The 19,126-nt window shown below is 37.7% G+C and overlaps 1 protein-coding gene and 1 long non-coding RNA gene across 2 annotated transcripts in view; both read left to right on the top strand.

The window, feature by feature from the left end:
* Positions 1–19,126, top strand: part of GALNTL6 (polypeptide N-acetylgalactosaminyltransferase like 6) — a 1,226,826-nt gene that overhangs the window by 419,096 nt on the left and 788,604 nt on the right. The gene's annotated exons all lie outside the window — the stretch shown is intronic.
* LOC122889729 lies at positions 5,813–6,786 on the top strand. The gene is made up of 3 exons (XR_006380958.1): positions 5,813–5,867; positions 6,008–6,103; positions 6,588–6,786. It is a non-coding gene; the product is annotated as an uncharacterized LOC122889729 (long non-coding RNA).

Raw genomic sequence — 19,126 nt, 5'->3', positions numbered from 1 at the left:
ATGTTATTCATACCAAGCCTCTCTACACCACAACCAAGTTTTTGTTAATGAGGGGCCTTTTGGAAAGGACCAACAAGGGGTGACTGCGTGGCTCAGTTGGATAAGCATCTGTCTTTAGTTGGGGTCAAGATTCCAGGGTCCTGGGCTTGAATCCCACATTGGGCTCCCTGCTCAGCAGGGGGTCTGCTTCTCCCTCTCCCTCTGCCTCTCCGCATGCTTGTGCTCATTCTCTCTCTCTCTCTCTCTCTCAAATAAATCAAGTATTTTTAAAGATTAAAAAAAAAAAAGCACCAAAGTACAGGGTCTGGTGGCTGGGGAACCAATAACAAGTAGCAGTTTGGAACTTTCAGTACCACTCCCTAATTTCCAGGAAGAAGAAAGGGCCTGGAAGTTTAATAAATTGCTAAGCGCCAGTGATTTAATATCATGCTGATGTGATGATACACCATTAAAAACTCAAAAAGAAGGAGTTTGAAGAGCTTCACTGAGGTTAATAAGCCCGAATGCTTGTACATGCCACCATGCTAGGCTTCAAACTCCATGGGGGCAGAAACTTTTTGTTTGGGACTTGCCCTGTGTCTCTTCATCTGGCTGTTGATTTGTATCCTTTAATATCCTCTGAAAATAAATCAGTAATCTAGTGAGTAAATGGGTTTCCTGAGTTCTGTGAGCTACTGTAACAAATTAATCAACCCAAGGAGGAGGTGTAAGAACCTGATTTCTAGCCAATGGGTTAGATGTACTTAGGCTTGTAATTGACATCTGAAGTGAGGGGCATTCATGTAGGCCTGAACCCTTAACCTGTGGAATTAGTGCTATCTCTGAGGAGATAGTATCAGGATTTAGTTGAACTGTGGAACTCTCAGCTATTGTTGGAGAATTGCTGGATGTGGCAAAAAGCCACACCATTGGACCAGGGCACAGAAATTTTACCCTCACTCCTGCTCTGGCTTTTTAAAAGAGTTTCTCTTTATCTTCAGTTTTCTGAAATTTGGATATGATATGCATAGGTACAGATCTTGGGGTATTTGTCCTGTTTGTTACTTTCTTTTGCTTCTTGGATCTTTCATTTGGTATTTGTCATTAATTTTGGAAAATTCTCAGTGATTACTAATTCAAATTTTTTTCTCCCGTCGTTCAGTTGTTACTTTTCTTTCCTTTATCTCACTTTTTTTTTTCTCTTTGAATGTCAGTGGTGCAAGTCTCCATATAGCTGTATGCCCACTGATTCTTTTCTTGACCATGTCTGTTCTATTGATGAGGTTCAAAGATATTCTTCATTTCTATTAATGTTTTTTATTTTTAGCATTCCTCTTTGATTCTTTCCCAGAGTTTCCACCTTTGTTTATATCCCCTATGTATTATGAGATATTGTCTGCTTTTTCTGTTAGAACTCTTAAGATGTTAGCTATTTTAAATTCACTTTCTGATCATTGAAATGTTATATCTGGATCTGGTTCTGATGCTTGCTTTGTCTCTTCAGACTGCTGCTGTTGCTGCAGCTTCTTTAGGCTTTTGGCATATGTTTTGATTTTTTTTGTCAAAAGCCAGAGCCAGGGGTGCCCAGGTGGCTTAGTGGGTTAAAGCCTCTGTCTTCAGCTCAGGTCATGATCCCAAGGTCCAAGGCTCGAGCCCCACATCAGGCTCTCTGCTCATCAAGGAGCCTGCTTCCCCCCTTTCTCTCTCTGTCTGCCTCTCTGCCTACTTGTGATCTCTGTCAAATAAAAAAATAAAAATCTTTAAATTAAAAAAAAAAAAAAAGCCAGACCCAATATATAAGATAATAGGAAGTGAGATAAATAGGTCTCTACTGCCCAGTTTTGTGTTTATGTGGCTAGGAATCAACTTGTATTTAATGATTACTATGACTGCACAGTGAAATTCTTCTTCAAGTTCCTCTAGAGCCCCTGTTCCCTGCTTTGGTTTCTCCTCTGTTTTTGGACTTCTCTGAGAAAATTGCTCTATAGGTAGAACCGTGTCTTTCACCTATAATCCAGTTATTACATTTGAGCCTATTGGTATGCTGGTAAGGATGGAGGAAAGCAAGTGTTCTATAACCTTATAATTAAATCCCAGTCTTTTACTGGGCCTTTCCCTGGACTGTGACTTTCACAAGGCTTTCTTAGCTTCCTCTTACATGACACAAGAAAGCTAGAGTAGACTGGAATCATCAGGGAAGTGCCCTTTCCCCAAGTTGGGTAGTCTCTGGTAGTCAGTCTCTCTTTTCCCTTGGAGAGTAGGTATTTATTATGGAGAACACTCTAGGCATATTTTACACATGTTGCTTTTCCTTTCCTCCAACAGAGCCAGGAGGGGATCTTTATGGCTTTTCAACGTAATGACATATCTTCTTCCATGGAAGTAAAACCCGGGAAAGGATGAGGACTCCTAAATTCAGGGACTCGAAATCCAAGTGTTTCTGAATCTCATGATAGTCCATATTTAGTATCCATCAATTCATCAAAATTATCATTTAATTATTGTTTATTCATGGCTCCTGCATCTTCTGCTCCAAGTGTAAAGATCTTGGCCGTGGCTTTTTCTATTTGCCTGTCTCTCTAGATTTCTGGGTGATGATTTCCCTTGAAGCCTCAGTTCTCTGATGGATCAAGAAAAGTTTGCTCAGTTTCATTCTTGCAATAAGGACAAGGGTGACAACTTTCAAACTCTTTATAGGCTGAAGTTGAAACAGGAAATCCCTTATGGTCATCTTTTATAATTCATCTTTACAGTAGTGATATTAGAGAAAATGTAAAGATCTAAATGTTCGTGGCAGTTGAGAAGACCAGAATATTCAAGATGTTGAGTGGAAGCAATCTATTTTCCTAGACATATAAGGTTATTAGTTTTTGCATTGTTATCCTGTAATAGCTTTATTGTATTTGACAAAATATTAACTTGAAACTCTATGATTTTTTTGTTAAAATTGAAAATATAATTAAATTCTCCATCAGTTGAATATGTGTGTGTATTTACGTACATTTACTATGTGTTGAGTACTATGATGGCTGTTTTATAAGAAATCCTTATCTTCATCTCACAAATATGTGGGATAGGTTGTATTATTCCCATTTCATAGAGTAAGCAAGTGAGACACTGAAATTTTGTATTCTTAACTACTAATTACTTTATCTCTCTAAAGAATTGGGAATTATCTATTTCAGATATCTGGGATGGTAGAAAGTTGTATGCTAAAGAATTTAGTTAAAGTCACATTTATAGATTAGATCATGTTCCAATTATAAAGTATCTCAGATTATACAAGTATGTGTTGGCCGTCTATTCTTAAAGCATATAGATAAAGGAGTAATTCTAATTATGAAAGTAAAATATTTTATTATATCCTTATTCCTTGATATCTATCCTTACTATTAATATAAAATACCTCCTTCATTAATACTTTTCAAGATGCCAAAGGCAGTAAAGTAGAATAAATTGCATTGTTGTGCACTTGACACCCCTAATAGAGAAATGATAAATACTATGAAGATCTTTGTTTTGTTTCATGACCAAGTGCAGATAAATCTTTTTTTTCACATTTAATAATAAGCTAATTCAATCTCATATGTATGCCTCATAAAATAGTATGTTTTAAATTTAGTTCTAATTTTAAAAACTTTTGACTATAAGCTATAATTATAACAATCAAAGTTATTTCCCGTAAGCAAATTATTTTCAGAGTACAGGGTAAATACCAGGAAAACACAATGATCTATTGTCTTTCATGTATACAATTTGTTGAATAAGGTAGTCTAAATTAAGAGCTTGGAAAACATCTTTGCTGGCATTTGAAATAATTAAGTGTGAAAGTCGTGATCCAAGACCCTTTTAAGATTTAGATTTTAAGTGCTTTCTCTTCTACTTGTCATGTCCTGACATTTTATCATTTGGTATTTAAAGAAGTAGAAATTCCCTCCTTCCCCCAAACACTGTAGACAAATTATATTTATGCTAGATAATCAATACTATTATAAGCAAACTGGCTTGGATATTCAAAAGCATTGGCAATTCTGTCTGAAAAGATGTTTGCCCACCCACATAAGAATAGGTCCCTATATTCAAATGAAATACTTTGCATAAATAATTTTTAGAGTGAAATTTTCCAGTGGGAAATGTATTACTGCTCATTTGAGCACTAAATCCAATTATCTACCTAGGCGTCCCTTTTTCTGGGTCTCAGGCACCATAAATTCAGAGTGTCCCAAACTCAACTCATCTCTGTCCCCTACATTCCCCCCACAACCCCCATGACTTAAATTAATAAAGTATAGAAGACGTCATTGAAGGCAATCTTTAAAAGTTCATTTGTTTATTATGTATTTTTAAAAATACCACCTTTCTAGAACGTCAAGTCCTCAAGGACAATAATCTTTCTTTGATTTAGTCACTGTTAAATCTCAAATACTTAGGATGATGCCAAGCACATAGCAGATGCTCATTTAATATTGGCTCAAAGAATGCCTCCTCCTACCAGAATATAAGGTCTCTGAGGGCTAACAATTGTTTGGCTGACAATTATATTTCTAGTGTCATAGCAGACATTCAATAAATACCTGTTGACCGACCAGCTGAATGGTAGATTCAGTGAAATTATACCAGCATTAAAATACTGACAGTGGAAGTGGAACATGGAAAAATACCCTCTGTTCTCTGTCTCTCAGTAATTAATCTGATTTACCAATGATCCATTATATATAAATATATATTTATATTTATTTGTTTGTTTTTTAGGCTGTGATACAACTGAGAATAATTATTCATTATATTTTGAGGTTTCACAATGACTGTGTTACGTTTACTGAATTTTCCTGAAGATTGAACTAACTTGAATCACCATCTCAGCTGTTAAGACAGGCTTAAGGACTGGGGTACCTGGATGGCTCAGTTGGTTACGCCTCTGCCTTTGACTCAGGTCATGATCTCAGGGTCCTGGGATCAAGCCCCACATCAGGCTCTGCTCAGCAGGGATCCTGCTCCCCTCTCTCTCTCTCTGCCTGCCTCTGCCTACTTGTGATCTCTTTCTCTCTGTCAAATAAATAAGTAAAATCTTAAAAAAAAAAAAAAAAAGGCTCAAAAACAGTTTTGAGACTTTCAATCATGAAGTTTGCATATTACAACTATCTTCACCATTTAGGATGATTTCCTTCAGATAAAAATTTAAAATGATCACTACCAAGGTCTTTTAAAATTGTAACAATACTAAAAGTAGAAAAGACCTCACTGAAGGTCATGTTGAGATCTTATCTACATTTGCATGCATATGTTTGATACATTGATGATCTTAGTTATTATGAAAATGGTAATAATGCCTCAATTCAGCATATGTTTATACAGTGGTATTTTAGGAGTTTGAAATAGATAACTAAGCCATGCTATGGTCTAATCATTTCTTAATTATGAACTAATTCCAGATCCTCAGTTGTCATTCTGGGTTCAGTGCTATTCTGATGTTTATTTTGTTACTAGTTACATAAAAGCGCCTGGGTGACATATACAGCTTGGAGAAAGAATGGACACTCTTTTGGTTTCCTTCTCACTATCATACTTACCATGACAAGAGGTCTGCACTTTTTTTCTCTAATCTTCACTTCATCTTTCTGTGTTACATTTTTCCCTTTAGACATAGCACAGTGAGCTCAGATTAATAAGAAAATAGAGTCACATTTTAAGATAATATTGATTCTGGAGAACAACTGAGGATGCTATGTTTTTTCCTTGAAGAATTGATAGGGTGGAATTCTAGAGGCACACCATATGATGTCCTTCTGAAGAAAAGTTCAGGGGGTCATGAAACCCAGGCTTTATACCCCCAGAAAGCTGCAAGTGTATGGATTCTCCTTCACCAGGGGGCCAGGTGATTCTTGAAGGTTAATATAATATGTTTTTTTGACATGATCTTTCTTTTCTTTTAAATTTTCACAGAAATGCTGTCCACTGCTATACTAAGTTTTCTTTATTGTTTTTGTTTTGTTTTTGTTTTGTTTTGTTTCTGAATGTTTCCCCTTAGGAATCACAAAGTGAATATTCTGAGATGGAAAAAAAAAAAAAACTCAGGAAATTTGTCATTTTTGTAAGATGCTGATCTCCTGAATATTTCTTCAAGGTATGCTTCTGCATAGCAATCAGGGATAAGGAGGTCTTTCCTGTTGAGTTAACATATTTCTGTTGTGATGGAAAAAATAAAAATTATAGTAATTTTGAGGGTCACTAACATAACTCTTCTACCTTATGTGCTTAAACAGAAATATGATATGTCACCTGGATTATGGCTACTGCTGAGTTCTTACCTCTATTTATACTAGGGAAGCTTTTATCAAACACTCACAGTTAATTTTCTTTAACTGAAAAACAAACAAACAAAAACAAAACAACAACAAAAAACAAAACCAAAAACAAAAAAGAAACCAAACTACTCTTAATAGTATTGTCCTCTATTTACAGGAGAATAGTATGTTACTGATCCCTCTGGTTACTAACAGAAACTTCTGTTTATTGACAATTCATTCAGGTTAGAAGGTTAATGAAATTTATGAAGTAACAATATGGGGAAAAAATTAAAACACAATTTTTTTTTCTTTCTTTTTCAGCTACCTAGACACGTGTCTGATCTAAATAAGGAGGCTGCTTCAGAAATTCTTCACAAATACCCCAAGAAATCATAGAATGGGGGTCTGTGACCTTTGCCTTCACAAAAAAAATGTTTAAATCTTCCCACTGATCAAAGAATGAAAATATCATTAAAAATAGTTTCAGAGAGATTGGAACAGGAAGCAGAAGATGTTAGTAGAACTGTAAAATTGTGTGTTCCTTGTATTACATGAATATAGTTATTTAAAATAAAATGTTGATATCACTATAAGTATGATAGTATCCTTTTTTATTTCTTTGCAAATAAATTCCATACAGGAATATGTATAATAAAAGTAACCATTACTATATGACACAATTTCATTCTGCAAGTTGTGTAATCTATGTTAACTTTATCATTAGGAGGAAATGACCTTATCTGGGATGCTGAGCATCAAGCCACTCAATTGTTTTGTCTTTTTGATGGTCACATAAAAACCACAGCTCTATTTAGTTACCCTTTACCAGAACTTACTCTTTTTCTGACTTTTTCACTTTCGTAGATCTCCCCACCAAACTTGCCTCAGTGTTCGTCTTTAGCTATAATGATCTACACAGCCACCTCATAGAGAGACTATATGAGTTTTATTAAAATGGCACATGAAAATCATTCTGTGCTCCCAGGAGCTGAGATACCAATACAGATACAGAGGATAGGTTTAGATGCTCAAGGTCTTGGTAATCTTAGCCAATTTCACAGCAGATAAAAGACAATGCCATCAATTTCTAAGGCAACTGAGTGAGGTCAAGGTTAAAATCCTGGCAGAAGCCCGGCACAGTTTTGGCAATGGTAGCTGAAGCCTTGATATTTGACGACATAATTTTGCACAGTGTATTTTGTAGTTATTTGAATTTGTTTAACATTTTAAAATTAAGATATTGGGCATCTGGGTGGCTCAGATGGTTAAGTGTCTGCCTTCAGCTTGGGTCATGATGTCTGTGCTAGCGTCGAGCCCCAGGTCAGTCTCCAGATCAGCGGGGAGTCTGCTTCTCCATCTCCCTTTGCCCCTTCCCCTGCTCATGCTCTCTCTCTGATTCTTTCTGTCTCAAATGAATAAATAAAAATTTTAAAAAATAAAATAAGTGAAGTAAAATTAAGATAGTTTATAGAGAAACTCAGATTTCCAGATTCTTTGGAAAAATTTTAAAATCTAACAATACGAGCTGAACTCCTTAGTAGAAACTCCTTACTGCCTCGTAGGTTTGAGTTCTCAGCTCCACCTCAGACACCATTTTACAAAGTTAGAAGGGAGAGTAGAGGTTTCAGTGACCGATACCAGCTCAAGGCTTACTTCATTTCACTTCATTAGTATCTTGGAATTATGTTAACACCACATCTGAGAATTTACACAGAATGTAAGGAATAAGATTTCTGTCCAGTAAAAAAAAAAAAAATGATTTTATGTTCTGACACTAACTTTTCAATATGTTTTGTGAATATATAAAAATGCAGAACTTTCGGGGCGCCTGGGTGGCTCAGTGGAAGCCTCTGCCTTCGGCTCAGGTCATGATCCCGGGGTCCTGGGATTGAGCCCCACATTGGGCTCTCTACTCAGCAGGGAGCCTGCTTCCCTTCCTCTCTCTCTCCTTTCCTCTCTCTCTGCCTGCCTCTCGGCCTACTTGTGACCTCTCTCTGTCAAATAAATAAATTAAGAAATCTTTAAAAAAAAAATGCAGAACTTTCTCTGTAGACTATTGTAGGCCCAATGCATGTTCTGTAGTTGGGTTCAAGCTCAGGGAGAAAGAGGATGTTAGAGCAACAACAAAACTAACATTTGCATAACATTTTATGGTATTACTTTTCAGTTTGAGAGGCTTTAACAATTGCCTATGACTCGGTGTATAAAGTCGGAAGTCCTGTGTATGAATTTTTCGGGGCTTCATCTTACCTCTCTAGTTTTATTTTCTAATATACTTGAATGACTTTATACGATAAAGTTTGAATAAATGAATAATGAGAGAATCCTAAAAATCTCCACACTTGTTTATTTTTAGCAATTCGTAAGATTTAAAGGCAGACTTAGTTCATATTCTAGTTTAACCCTTATTAGACATGTGATCTTGAAGACTTTTAATTATGTGACCTTAATACTTCTGAACTCCAGCTCATCATCTGTCTTATATAAGGATAAAATTGTATAAGAAGAAATGTTCATCTTCTTTTCCCCATCCATACCATCCATTATATTGCTTTTTTGGTAGTGTTTTATTAGCTCAGAACATCTTCCAGGTGGCTTAGAAACTTAATGACACCCATTATAAGATTTTGCACCCATTTCCATATGCTATTAACATCTACTGTCATAGAGTTTGGCTCACATAATTTAGTGTTTGTTTAAAGGTATAGGTATTTTACCTTGCAACTGTGTTCTAACATTTTAAGGGCAATGGAAACAACTCAAATATCTATTAAAAAATAGCCTAGATGGCAAAAACAAGTGGCATTTCTATATCACTTTTTGATAAACCAAGGGCTTTCACATGCTTCATGTGATTTACTACTTTAAAAAAACCCTTTAGGGTGCGTAAGGTAGATATTATTTTTATTATCCTCTTTCATATATGAACTTCACGTATTTCATAACTGAGGGCCCTAAAGGAAATGTAGATTTCCTGCACGTGGTTTCAAAAGAGTCTATGTCTCTGGCCCTGGCTCCAGAGTACGCCCACTACATCACATTGTCTTCTAAGGAGCAAGTATAGTGGTAGGTTTATGGTTGGTGATAAGAATAAAAGTCCATTGGTTGTTGATTTATAAATCTTGAGATAGGTTTTAAGATACAATCTTTTCTTCATAGAGATTTACAAATGTGTCTTTTCAATGTCATCACTATCTATAGTTACAATAAATAAAACTAATTTAGAGGCAAAGGGTGAGATATTTTATTCACCTGGATTTTGCAGACAGCCCCTGAGACATGTTTTAAGATTATTCAGTAGTTAAATATAGTAGTTAGATAACCCAAGAACCTGTCCATTTCTGGAGTGGCACAACTGAGTTTTTTGCCCATTTGTGCTACATTTTTGACCCCAGAAAATGTTTCAGCTTGTCACCTCTGGTAAACGCATTGTCTACAAGTCATATTATCCTCTTGGAAACTTCTGATGACCCATTGTCAAGTATATTATCTTTCGTTAGGCTCCAGGTTCAGGTCTATTGCATATGCTTTCTACTTAATGGAGTCTGTCTCTCCCATCCCCAGTAATTTTTTCAAGTTAATTATTTGTAGTGTAGTGACACTGCAATGAATGAAAAGTCTGCAAGGTGAAAAACAAAAGGTGCTCACAAATAAATGGCCGACTGAATGATGGGTCTGAAATATACACCTCATGAAGATATGATACTTGTTATATTTATTTTACAAGGTCAGAGATAATGGATCTAAACTACTGTAATCATAGAGAGGACACATGATATAACCCAGAAGAGAAGCAAATGGATCTGGGTGCTGGAGATTGCTCATGTGAAAGGAAAGGTCAAAATAGTTATGGGTCATTTCCTGGATGGCTAAGCTGTCAGAACCAAGGCAGTTCTATACAAATGTACTGGGACTGATTTAGGTTTATTCACCTACCTTTCTGGCAGGTGAGAGGATGCAAACACACTTAGTCTTTATACTGATCATCAGCCCTAGCTGGGGGGTGAGGGGGGAGGAAAGATTCTTTGGTAGAGAGAGGCACATGCTTTGTGAATAAGTCTGACATATTTTCTTAATGGGATAATCATATCACTTTCCTATTCATATGAATTAGTGGTTCTCAAATTTTAGGCAAGCCTTAGAATCACCTGGAGAACTTGTTAAAACATAGACTTCTGTGTCTCTCTTCTCTCAAAAGTTTCTGATTTAACAGGCATGAGTTGGGACCAGGGAATTGTATTTCTAACAAGATCCCAGGTGATGTTGATGCTGCTGGTCTGTGAGAAACACTGATACAGATAAGAAGAGGTATTAGTGTAGCAAATCCTTAGATAGCCTTTATTAAAGCACCGTTTCAGATGATCTGCTTTAACCTGATTCCTCTACCATCATAAAATATTTTCATGATTCTAACACACCTTGCTGGAGTGCTGGTAACTGCCAAGAATGTATAAGAAACAATTTGAGATTTATTTTTTTATATGAAGTAATATTTACAAATAATTTAAATGTAATCATAATATAAAGCCTATAATGGTAACCCTAGCCCATTTCTCTCTATTTGTACTTTCTGATACCCAAGGTCAACAATGTCAATATTTTATCTTTACTCTGTTATATGCATCTATATTTGTAAAAAGCATGTATGTTTACTGTTACTTGATTTTTTCATTTTGTTTTTTATCTATTGTTTTCCTATTATATAAATACATATTTAATTATCTTTTTTCACTCTTTCCCTCACTGTTTGGTAGTTATAACACCAATTTTAGTTAAACCAGTGTTTAGTTAAACCAATTTTAGTTAAACTGGTTTAGTTAAACCAGTGTATTCATACCTGGAGCAAATAGTGTGCTGTAATTATACTTTATTTCTTATACATTGTTCTTTTATCCCCTCTGGCCTTATTAATTGCCACAATTTTCATTTGCTTTTATTTTTATGCATGCATCATTAATTCACCCCAGTCTCTTGGGAAGAACTGTAACTCTCCTTTCAATACATTTTTAAAAAGTAAGCAGAAGGTAAATTTGTCTATTTGTTTTTTGGTTTTTTTGTTTGGTTGTGTTTTTGCAGAGCAATTCAGGACTGGGGAATCTCTAGACTTGCTGCCATTTTGCTCCCTTCCTTCAATGTCACAACTTTGGCATTGGCCCTCTTTTTTCTTCTGTTTTTTATTTTGTTTGTTTTTTTGTTTGTTTTACCTTAGTGGGATTCCTTTCTTAATCATCCTATGCTTGCTTATCCCATTTTCACTTTCTAAGAGCTCTTTTTAAAATTCTCTACATGCTGCTGCTGCTTCTGCTTCTTTTTCTCCTTCTCCTTCTCCTTCTTCTTCTTCTTTTTAAATTTCTGTTTCTATGGAGGAACTTTTTCTTAAAGCTCTTTGAGGGAATTGAATTTAGATTTAGGGGGCAGGGAAGAATTTTTCTGAGACTTACGTTGTCTCTGTTTCCTTCAAATTTATTGCATCTTTCATTTGTTTTGGCTTCTGAATTTTATGTTAAAACTTTTCCTGAATATTTGGTAATCCTTGCCTACCTGTTCATACTGTAAGTGAAGTAGTGAAAAATACTACTACAGAGTTTCATGGATTAAGGAGGACTTCCCCATGTAATGCCTTGGTATATACCTAGAAAAAGTACCCCTATCTCTTTTAACTCAGTTCTCCAGATAGGAATTCATCTATTTCTTGTTTAAAGGGTGTAAGGGGATGGCAGCTTTCTGGGAGCCAAGTAGGGGCAGATAACTTTGGTTAACATGCTTAGTATATAGAGTTACATGGAACCTTGATTTTTGCTACAGCTTGACACCCTTGTTTACAGTTGTTTCTTCTTTCATTCAAAATACACTACTCTATGGATGGGGTGTGCAGTGAAAGAGTCTCAGATATCATTTTGATTTGGGAATTGATAAGAGAACCAAGCAGAGTCTAATTGTCCTGTATAAAAATGCCAGTCATTTTGTTTTGACCTTCAACTTCACCCTCAGACATACCTGAAGCCTCTAATTTGAAATATTTTCAAAATTCAGTGGCATTAAAAGTGTTTCCCTCTCAGTAATCTCAGCCATTTACAAAAATTTTATGTCAGTTTAACTATCTGCTTTCTTTGATTCATCTGATGCTTTACTGTCATTTTCATAAAGTGTCTAGAGAAAGCAAAGATTAACTCTTTTGTTCAATCTGCTTTGTATTGCCAGTTGCTAAGAATTCTCTACATCAGATGAATCAAATAGGGGAATAGAATGTGCCTGGTAATGTGGGAGGAGGTTGTATAGAGGACATGACCGCTGGTTGACCCCTAAGCTGGATTGTTGCAATTAGAGGTTCCTCACCCCTCCCTTGTCCTACCACCCTTCCCACACTATTCAAAGGGCGTAGCTTTAAGAGAGTTTAGACCTTTTAGACTGAATATATCCTGATCTGATCTAGTTAATGTGTCCATAAAAACTTCTAAAATTGGTAGCTGAGTACAGAAGTCTATTCGTTTTGCGGAGCCCCAGATTAGCCTTGTATGTAAGTGCCTTCTTTATTAAGCACGCTGCATACCAATCTGTAATGGCCTGCCTCTTTCTTCTGTCTCTTCCTGCCCCCTGTGTTGTGAATCAAAACTCGGCAAGCCAGCTGGGAAACAGAAGAAACGGTCTTTAGGAAGGATGCATCTGTGGGAAATATTACGAGGTGGCTATCCATCAGGAGGGGCGGCCTGTGTATTGGAGGCTGTGGACCACCGTGCGAGCATGGGGATACCTGAAAATGCTAGCTGATCTGATGCAATGGTATGAGAAACTCCAGAGTAGAGCACGGAGACAGAAAAAGAAGAGTGGCTGCTGCAGTGGACTGGCCTCTGCCGTGGGCGGTTCAGTGGCTGTTGATGCCCAACTGTTTCAGTATTTCTTTTCCTTTAGTGTCCATGGTTCTTGGTCATGCACTTGGAAGAATGATGAGGTGGACCAGAGGAAGAGTGGTGGGCAGCAAAGCAAAGTTTATTGAGCAGTAACACAAAGCTCCCAAAGAGGGAGGGGACCTGAGATGGGTGCCATTGGACTCTCTAAGTTTAGGGGATTTTATGAGCTTTTTGTAGAACTATCTTAAGCAACGATGATATAATGTTAACAACTAAAGATTTACTTCTGCAGCAGGATACTCTGCAGATTTTGCTGGAACATCTGCAAGGGAGAAAATGGGCTGTGAACCCACAGAAAATTCAAAGCCCAGACACAACCATAAAGTTTTTGAGAGTCATCTGGTTGGATAAGATGTGAGTTGTCTCAGAAGCTGTGATTGAAAAGTCTACCCAACACTTAAGAACATAAAAGAGGGTACCAGGTGATGGGTATTATAGAGGGCACGGATTGCATGGAGCGCTGGGTGTGGTGAAAAATAATGAATACTGTTATGCTAAAAATTAAAAAAAAAATAAAAAAAATAATAAAAGAACGTGAAAGAGGTACAAGCCTTTGTAGGGATTTGAGGGTTTTGAAGGGCATTTATTTCCCCACCTGGCAGTGTCTCCATCATTTATACTGCATGGTAAATGAAGAGCATGTGTGGGACTGGGCATCAGAGCAGCAAACCCCCCTTGAGAAGACACAACTACTAGTGAAGCTGAGCATCTCCCAAGCAGAGCTACCATTTGAGTTAGATGTAACTGTGATGCTAGAAGGAATGACCTGGGCCCCGTGGCATAGAAAACAGAAGAGGAGAGTACCCAGGATTTCAGAACCTGATAGGGAGCAGAAACCTGATATACCCCCATAGATCAATAGTTTCTAACAGCATTCCTCCAGATAGAGCCTCTCACAAAGGAACAGCACAATGTATTAAGAACTTTCCTTCCTATCAGGGGATGGGTTGATAATATGTTTCATTGACCCACTTCTGCCTTGGCTCAAACTCCCACTTTGAGTAACCAACATGCCTGTTTAGAGCAGAGGAGCACCATGCCCACCAGCCCACTGTCTCTAGGATCCAGGTGCTACTAGACTGCAGAAGATGTAGCTCTTCCAAATGCCCCTGCCCCTATTCCTGTGTTGGCTAGGATGCCCTGGAGAAAAGGGACAGGGGAAATTCCCACTGATTGATCTAGTCAGGGCTATCTATTCAGAGACTGCTTTTGCTATTCAGCCCAGGACTGACATCTGGATGGAAACGGAAAAGAAACAGAGCCCCAGTAGACTAAACTCCTAACAGTCTGACTTGTGATCACTTGGCCTTTACTCTTTGCACTGACAGCTGGGTTGTTCTAAAGGGATTGGGAGCTTAACAGGTGAATGATCATGAGTAAGCCCTTGTGGGGTCAGGATATGGGAAACACATCTGGGCTTACAAATCTCACAGTGTTCTAAGTCTAGATTCCTAAAGGCACCGACACCCCATGGCAATCAGGAAGCTGATGCTCAGGCTTAGGTATAAGCCATAAACTGACCTTCTAGTAGATACAGCAAATTGGTTCATGGAAAGAACAACCACCATAGTGCCTGGGTAGGATGATATATTGTCAAAGATAAAACATTGGCCTTGAAATACAGTGACTTGTTTAAGGCAGTAACAGCATGTTCTGTGCGTTCTAAGCAATACTTAAGTCAACTGCCAAAGGAATCTGGGGCAGACTTTACAAATAAGAGCATTCCCAAACAGTGAGATATTAGCGAATTTTGGCACCCTCCCTCCTAGTGGGCTTCTAAACGTACTTTTGTTTGTTTGGACACTGCCTCTGCCTCTTGCTTAACCTTAGCTTCCTTTTGTCTCTGTGAACATCATGCTGCTACCATTAGGGGATTAGAGAAGCTGAGTATCATGTATGGATACCCTTGTTGAATAGATGATGATTGGGGTTACATTTCAAAGGTTGTGATGTGCAAAACTGAGGAAAAGAACATGACATTGAATAAAGATTCCATCTCCTCTATAACCCCAAAGCAGCAGGGTTGGTAGAAAGGAAAAAAAGGAATATTAAAGCAGCAGTTTAGATTACTAGAAGGCAAAACTATTTTGGCCAGGTAGACTAAAGTACTGTTGAAGCTTTCGTACATTTTTATGGTCAACCAGTAGGTCCTATTGGCCTATATGCCAGACTGGGGACCCCTGCCAAGGCACCAAGTACTAAAAAGTTATGGAAGTTGTGGGAACAATATGCTATACTGCTGAGAATATCAAGTCCCATCAAACCTAGGAAAGGAATTATCTATTGGATTTACAATGAGATGTCCTACTGGGATGGGGAGTTACTTAGCACCCCTGTGTAAGAGGGAGCTACTCATTCTATGCTGGAATCTCATTGTCTTGTTGCCAGCTAGACCTACTGGAAAGCAGTATGCCTGGAATTAAAAAAGCACCATCAAAAGAGGGAAGAAGGTGAAGGTTCTGCTCTGGCATATCTCACTCCCCTGTCCATCTCCTCATGCCTGACAGTGCTACCTCTCCCAGCAAACTTGTCAACAAGGACAAATTCCTAAAGCTGACAATTTCTCTTTCTTCAAGACCAGACAGGCATATTCACTTTTCAAAGGGAGTAGTTCATTGACTACCATCTTTGTTTCCTCCACTGGCCTGAAGGACATTGTAGCAGACATAAAAGTCCTTATTAAATTCACCCAGCAATCCTTAAGGAATAGCCAACAAATTCTGTCTTTACTGAATACCTAAATGTCTTAAGTGGGAAAAGCTGTCGTTCAAACTAGGATGGCATTGGACACTATTAGCTCCTTGCAGGGAAGTGCCTGTGCCATTATCCAAACAGAATGTTGTGTGTTCACACCTGATGAGTCTGTTAGCATATCATCTTTATTAAATCACATGAGGATATAAGTAAACATCCTGAGCAATCTAAGCCCCAGTGAAGAGGACTTAGTAAATCAATGGTTGTGATCATGGTGGGGAAATAAAAAGGAACTTCTTTTGAGAATCATTATCTTTTTTTTTTTTTTAATCTACATATAATGTAGATTATATGCTTCAGGGGTACAGGTCTGTGAATCTTCAGTCTTACACAATTCACAGCACTCACCATACCACATACCCTCCCCAATGTCCATAACCCAGCCACCACTCTATCCCTCCTCCCCCTACCCTCCAGCAACTCTCAGTTTGTTTCCTGAGTTTGTTTCCCTCTTATAGTTTGTCTCCCTCCCCAATCCCATCTTGTTTCATTTTTTTCCCCTTTTCCCATCACAAACCACTGCACTGCCTCTCAAATTCTTCATATCAGAGAGATCATATGATAATTGTCTTTCTCTGATTGACTTAGTTCACTTAGCCTAATACCCTCTAGTTCCATCCACGTCATTGCAAATGGCAGGATTTCATTGTTGTGGTGGTGTTGTTTTTGATAGCTAGATAGTGTTCCATTGTATATAAATATACATCTTTATTGATTCATCTGTTGATGGAAATCTAGGTTCTTTCCATAGCTTGGCTATTGTGGACATTGCTGCTATAAATATTCAGGTGTACATGTCCCTTCAGATCACTACATTTGTATCTTTAGGGTAAATACCCAGTAGTGCGATTGCTGGGTCGCAGGATAGCTCTATTTTCAACTTTTTGAGGAACCTCCATGCTGTTTTCCAGAGTGTCTGCACCAGCTTGCATTCCTACCAACAGTGTAGGAGGGTTCCCCTTTCTGTGCATCCTCACCAACACCTGTCACTTCCTGACTTGTTAATTTTAGCCATTCTGACTGGTGTGAGGTGGTATTTCACTATGGTTTTGATTTGTATTTCCCTGATGCCAAGTGATGTTGAGAACTTTTCATGTGTCTATTGGCCATTTGGATGTCTTCTTTGAAGAAATGTCTTTTCATGTCTTCTACCCATTTCTTGATTGGATTATTTGTTCTTTGGGTGTTGAGTTTGATAAATTCTTTATAGATTTTTGGATACTAGCCCTTTATCTGATATGTCATTTGCAAATATCTTCTCCCATTCTGTCAGTTGTCTTTTGGTTTCATTGACTGTTTCCTTTGCTGTGCAAAAGTGTTTTAGCATGATGAAGTCATAATAGTTCATTTTTGCCTTTGCTTCCTTTGCCTTTGGTGATGTTCCTAGGAAGAAGTTGCTGCAGCTGAGGCCGAAGAGGTTGCTGCCTGTGTCTTCTCAAGAATTTTGATGGATTCCTGTCTCTTTGAGGTCTTTCATGCATTTGGAGTCTATTTTTGTATGTGGTGTAAGGAAATAGTCCTGTTTCATTTTTCTACATGTGGCCATCCAATTTTCCCAACACCATTTGTTGAAGACACTTATTTCCATTGGACATTCTTTCCTGCTTTGTCGAATATTAGTTGACCATAGAGTTGAAGGTCCATTTCTGGGCTTTCTGTTCTGTTCCATTGATCTATTTGTCTGTTTTGTGCCACTACCATACTTTCTTAATGATTACAGCTTTGTAATAGAGCATGAAGGCTAGAATTATGATTCCACCAACTTTGGTTTTCTTTTCAACACTCCTCTGGCTACTCAAGGTCTTTTCTGGTTCCATATAAATTTTATGATTATTTGTTCCATCTCTTTGAAAAAGAAATTATGATATTTTGATAAGGATTGCATTAAATATGCAGATTGCTTTAGGTAGCATAGATGTTCTCACAATATTTGTTCTTCCAGTCCATAAGCATGGAACATTATTCCATTTCTTTGTGTCTTCCTCAATTTCTTTCATGAGTACTTTATAGTTTTCTGAGTGTGGATACTTTGCCTCTTTGACTAGGTTTATTTCTTTTTTTTTTAAGATTTTATTTATTTATTTGACAGAGAGAGATCACAAGTAGGCAGAGAGGCAGGCAGAGAGAGAGAGAAAGAGAGAGAGAGGGAAGCAGGCTCCCTGCTGAGCAGAGAGCCCGATGCGGGACTCGATCCCAGGACGCTGAGATCATGACCTGAGCCGAAGGCAATGGCTTAACCCACTGAGCCACCCAGGTGCCCCTGACTAGGTTTATTTCTAGATAGCTTATGATTTTGGGTGCAACTGTAAATGGGACCAACTCCTTAATTTTTTTTTCTTTTGTCTTGAAGTGCAACTGATTTCTGTGTATAGAAGTACAACTGATTTCTGTGTGTTGATTTTATATCCTGACACTTGACTGAATTCCTGTATGAGTTCTAACAGTTTTGGAGTAGAGTCCTTTGGGTATTCCATATAAAGTATCATACCATCTGCAAAGAGTGAGAGTTTGACTTCTTCTTTGCCGATTTGGATGCCTTTTATTTCTTTTTGTTATCTGATTGCTGAAGCTAGGACTTCTAGTACTATGTTGAATAGCAGTGGTGATAGTAGACAGCCCTGCCATGTTCCTGACCTTAGGGGAGGATCTCTCAGTTTTCCCCCATTGAGAATGATATTCCCTGTGGCTTTTCATAGATGGCTTTGATGATATTGAGGTATGTGCCCTCTATCCCTACACTTGGAAGAGTTTTGATCAAGAAAGGATGCCGTACTTTGTCAAATGCTTTTTCAGCATTTATTGAGAGTATCATATGGTTCTTGTTCTTTCTTTTATTAATGTATTGTATCACATTGATTGATTGATTTGCAGATGTTGAACCAACCTTACAGCCCTGGAATAAATCCCACTCCGTCGTGTTGAATAATCCATTTAATGTACTGTTGGATTCTATTGGCTAGTATTTTGGTGAGAATTTTTGCATTCATGTTCATCAAGAATATTGGTCTGTAATTCCCCTTTTTGATGGGGTCCTGTCTGGTTTTTCAATCAAGGTAATGCTGGCCTCATAAAATGAGTTTGGACGTTTTCCATCCATTTCTATTTTTTGGAACAGTTTCAGGAGAATAGGTATTAATTCTTCTTTACATGTTTGGAAGAATTGCCCTGGGATGCCCTCTGGCCCTGAGCTCTTGTTTA

This window comes from Neovison vison, chromosome 11 (genome assembly GCF_020171115.1).
Source record: "Neovison vison isolate M4711 chromosome 11, ASM_NN_V1, whole genome shotgun sequence".
Classification (NCBI taxonomy): Eukaryota; Metazoa; Chordata; class Mammalia; order Carnivora; family Mustelidae; genus Neogale; species Neogale vison.
Note: the sequence above shows the minus strand (reverse complement) of the source record. Positions and strands in the feature narration are given on the sequence as shown.